Source organism: Montipora capricornis, chromosome 8 (assembly GCF_036669925.1).
Source record: "Montipora capricornis isolate CH-2021 chromosome 8, ASM3666992v2, whole genome shotgun sequence".
NCBI classification, from domain to species: domain Eukaryota; kingdom Metazoa; phylum Cnidaria; class Anthozoa; order Scleractinia; family Acroporidae; genus Montipora; species Montipora capricornis.
The window spans coordinates 16,530,842-16,535,841 of NC_090890.1; the positions used below are offsets into that span (position 1 = coordinate 16,530,842).

A 5,000-nucleotide genomic window follows, 5' to 3' on the forward strand; every position below is an offset into this window, starting at 1 on the left:
TCAATAAAACTCTGGTGTATTCTTGTGCATTTTGGTGCTTATTTTACCATTTCGGGAATTCCGTGTTTTCACTGCACACTAAGATTTTGACCGTAGTCAGCTCAGAGGGGGTTTGCACCTCGAAAATCCATCCCAGCCATGCTTTTTTTTTCAAGCAAAGCTAAAGCCCCATCATTTGCGAACCTCAGTGAATGTTTAGTCGTCAAAAATCCCCACGCACTTGGCTGGAAATGAGGATTTTCTGCTTTGGATTCCAAAATAGCTGATGAATTTAACAGCTGATGATCTTGACTTGTAAATGGTCACGGAGCTTGGATCCGAGGTCAAATTAACTCCACCCCATGAGGTACAGTCATTTCATGTACAACACTTACCCCATCCCCACAGCAGCTTCTCGAACAGCTTCATGGTTACGAGTGACGCCTCTGAGCTGACTACGGTTGAAATCTTAGTGTGCAGCCTTGATTTCGTCTTACAGAACAGTGAAAACACAGAATTCCTGAAACGGTAAAATACGTACCAAAATGCACAAGAATACACCAGAGGTGAATCAGTTTTATTCATTTTATTGAATGAACGTTAAATTGACCTTTTTTTAGGCTTCATAATGAACGGTATTTTATGTCCCATACAAAGTCTTTAATAAAGTGTTTAAATTCTCAACGGCTGCCTGTAACGCAACACCGCTTGCACTCAAAGGTCATCTTCCCACTAGTAACTAATTATTGGGCTGCCTATGCTCAAACATCATTTTATTACTTAGCTGGAGTGAAAGCCAGAATAAGAAATAAGAATTACTGTGGTATTTGGTATCAGCAATAGTGATGGTAGTAGTTTAACGTGTAAATGTTAGAATAGTTATCATTATAGTCATTTCACTTGTGTACTACTGGAGTATACATGTCTCTCTTCAGCATGCATGTATGTACATGTACACTGTATCTTCAATTTACTTCTAGTCTTTTACGACTTTTTCATCTCTTTCTTTCCTTCCTTTTCATTTGACTGTATTGCCTTATCAAGGTATGTTAATTTAATTGAGTTAAATATCAGCTGGGTTTGCCTGACGAATCAATAAACTGTCTTTAGGTCATTATGGCACTCTAAAACCTGATTTCTAAATTTAAGGACAAAAAGTTCTTGTTTTTTTTTCCCGTGGTAAGCGTAAAAATGTTTCTTAATTTTAAGTTCTTAATTTCAGGAATTTTCTCAATTTTACCATAAATTACTTTGTTGAAAATAAGAAAAAATCCAGAACTTCTCTCTCTTATTTAAAGATTTATAACTTTTCTTGATTTCAGATCAGTTTTTTTTTCTGAGAATGAGAACCTTCTTTTTTTCAATATAAGACCCTAGATTTAAGAATTATGTTCTCTCTGAATCGAAGAATTGGAATTGTCTGCTCTTGGCAGAAGCTAACTTCAAAGTTGTCCTCTCGTTTTGTCTTCTAGATCAGTTGTGGATCTCAGACCTTCTCAAGTCTTTTAAGGGCCCACAGACGGATTTTTCGCCTGTTGCTAAGGAAGTGAAATGTTACTTCCGGTAACTGACGTCATCATATCATGAGCTGACAAGAAAACCCACTCAAAAGCAAAAGTCACCGCACAAACTGTTGTTTCCATCAAAGGTTTTTCCTTGCCGTTCCTCGCGCTTGTTCTCAGATCAACTGCGCATGCGTAAACGAACTGACTTCCGGTTTGAGAAAAAAGCTAAATTTCCGGCGGTTTTAAATTGAATTAATTTTTTTTTTCATGGCACATTTCACCCCCAAATACAGAATATACATGTAGCTAAGCATTGATTTTTTAAAATCATCTTTTTTGAAAAAGTTATGGGTATTTCAGTATCATTCATGTCTTTCAAAAAAAACATTTTTCAAAATAAAAAGAAAACCATGGTTGGCTGGATGCAAAAACGAATACAAATTATCAAACCATCAATTAAATACCCAAATTGCGTTTATTGGTCACGTGACCATGGACGTGGTATGATGACGTCATATTTAGGGTCATTCGCTTACAAAAGTTGGAATCTGACCAAAATAATGACAAATTCTCTCAAATTACTTAACCATTGCATCCTTAGCAATGCACCCCAAAAAAAACGTCAGTGGGCCCTTAAGCGCTCAATTTTCGAGGGATTGTGAGTCTATCCAAGTAACCTTTTCCCTTTGTACAGTCGGTAATTCGTGCAGTAGAATCTTGGACTGCAGAGGACATCGAGTTGGTGCGGTGCACGCTGTTCTTCAATGGTTGTTCTTGTTTTCGTATGACATCTCGAAAATTTTCTCTTCGTCTTTCTTTCCTAGCCTACATCAGTTTCTCTTTTATCATTGTTTCAATTTTCTTTTCTTTCGAAATGTCACGACAAGATTAACTTTGTCTTTTCAACGGTAAACAACACGCGATACATAGGTATGCAATGTGCACAAAACTATTGAGCAAGTTTTGCAGCTTATCCATCGGAGCTGAATATCCATCAGCCAAACAAATGTCTTTTGTTGACAGTAAAAATTTTGATAGGCCTTGCTGACATTTTAAAATCTGCCATATTACACTTTATTTTTTGCCCAAACAAAAAGGATGTGTTTATATGTTAACTAGTTAATTCAAAAATAATTAAAAATCTGAATAAACTGTGAATGATAAAAGGTAGCCTAGAGGTCCAAGCATTTCTCCCTTATACTGCGTTTAGGGCTGGTTGTGTTCTTTATTTTCCACTGTGAGTTTACTTGCCAGTCTCTGTGGAGTTGATTTATGGAAATTCAAAATATTATTCTCTCCAGCCCAACTGCATCTCTCAACCTTCGATAGAGAATTACTTGGACCTTATATTGCCTTCACCATTCACGTTTTCAAAAATCTGAGCAGCTATTTGACACTACTTGTTGTGATGTTTGCCTGATTATGTTCACATACAATGTAATTGATGACTGTTGTTAAATTGTGGCCAAATTTCAAGCAAAAAAGGAAGCTTGACTTCTTCCAACAATTTGTTATAGGTCATGTGCCAAAAGAAATGAGTTGAGTATACCAAGATTTGTTTCTCATCCTATTGCCAAAGTCTTTGTTGTACATGTATGCAACCCACCAAAGTTCTCTTATATGCAACCTGCAAGCCAGGGCTCAATGTTGACACTTGCCCGCTTGCCCATGGCAACCAAAAATCTTATCAGGGCAAGCAAAATCGGGATATTACATGTACTGTAGTTGCCCTATTAGGTAGATGGAATTTCTGTGGAGATTGAAGATCAACACACATGTACATGTACTGTATAAAGCAATTCAGAAATTCACTATGATTTGTTTCATCTGAAATCGAACATGAACTTTACTTTCTTACTTTACCAACACAGAAAACACTTATAATAATTTTCTGGACTAATTCTCTTGTCTGACTAATACCGGTTACTAGTTAAGAGTACGCCTCTGAACCTTATCAAGAATGAAATGAGTCAATAAAACCAATCTTGATTTAGCATAATTTGGCTTTTATTTGTTTTGTTTGTACTCTATTTGAGGACAATTGCCCCTAAAAATGTTCCCAGGTACAGATTTGTTATTTAACTTGCCATTCAGTAAAGTAAAGATCAACTGCTGCCCAAAAAGCAGACAATGAGGGGTATCTGTGCTTATTTAGGAGATAAGGTGCAGTGAACATGCAATTTTAGAAACTTTCTTTCTGTACAAAAGTAGTTGTAAGATAATGTTAGTTTACACTATCTGCAAAAGAAGCTAATTTAGCGAAAATTAGATCATGTCAACATACTCATTTGAATACACTTACATTGTAAGTCTGTTTAATAACATTTTAAAGCTAATGTTGTTCCTTGAGGTGGAATAGACCTTAACAATAATATAATTTTACTTTGGCTTTGCCATTATCAGAAAAAAAGGAATATACACTGTACCGGTATTTTCAACTTCTTTCATACAGATTTTTTCTGCTTTTCGGTCAAATGGAGAAAATTCAAATAGGAAGTGGTCGATGGAAAGATTAATGGGGTCCACAGAGTATCCAGGACAGAAAAGAAATTCTGAAAGCAGCCTACTAATTAAAGATATTTTTTCCCCGATGTGTGATTATGCAGGAAATGGAGATCTTAACAAGTGTTATTGAAATCCAAAAAGAAAATTGGGGGTAACCACGCATTTTTCAAAGATAATTCATGAATAATATTTGTACAAAGCTTTAAAATACAAAGCAATGTATGATGTTCTTTCTCAAATTGAAGCTTAATATTATTAATTATCTCTCAAAAATGCATGATTACCCCCAATTTTCTTTTTGGATACCAAGAGTACATGTACTTACTAAGATGTACTTTCTCCGGATAGTTTTAAACCGCGCAAAAATATCCCTGTGTTAGTAAGCATCACCGATAGGAAAGCCGAGTATCTCGAGATGCACAGAACGTATGTGCAGTAACAATAGTAGGCACCGTCCTTAACACGATACATTTCTGACATGTCCTACATTGTCACATGTAGATATTATTCGCATCGCATTCCCAAAACTGCACAGTAGCAAAGGGCGCAGACATCCTTACTGTAGCTGTTTTGGGAAACAAATATTCTTCCTCAGGCAACTAAACTGTGAGACTTTGCAGCCAACCTTTTAAAACTCATGGTGACCCCTGCAGTTTGTGAAGTTATTAAGCCACATGCAATTAGACAAAAGAACAAGAATACAAAAAATAGTCACGACTATTATGCTTACTTCCCTTCAGTTGACTTTCTTATTAAGTTAATAATCACGCGTGGATTGAGAGGTGGACCCAGTGGGCCCCGGCCCCCATTTTCCCCCTATATTTAAAGAGTTTCCGTAACCAACCAACGTTTAAAGTGGTACAATGTGCACCAGGCGGTTTTACTTTAGATAATGATTACATGTAGTTCAGTTTCAGAGCTTTTTGTATTTCAAATACATTTTGCCTTGATAGATGTACATCACTAACATCAATTTTTCGGATAGACCTTTGGCTCCCTTTATTTTCTGTA

The 5,000-nt window shown here is 36.2% G+C and overlaps 1 protein-coding gene across 2 annotated transcripts in view; it reads right to left on the bottom strand.

Annotated features, from left to right (window-relative positions):
- Positions 1-5,000, bottom strand: part of LOC138058920 (uncharacterized) — a 79,661-nt gene that overhangs the window by 73,306 nt on the left and 1,355 nt on the right. The window lies entirely within an intron of this gene.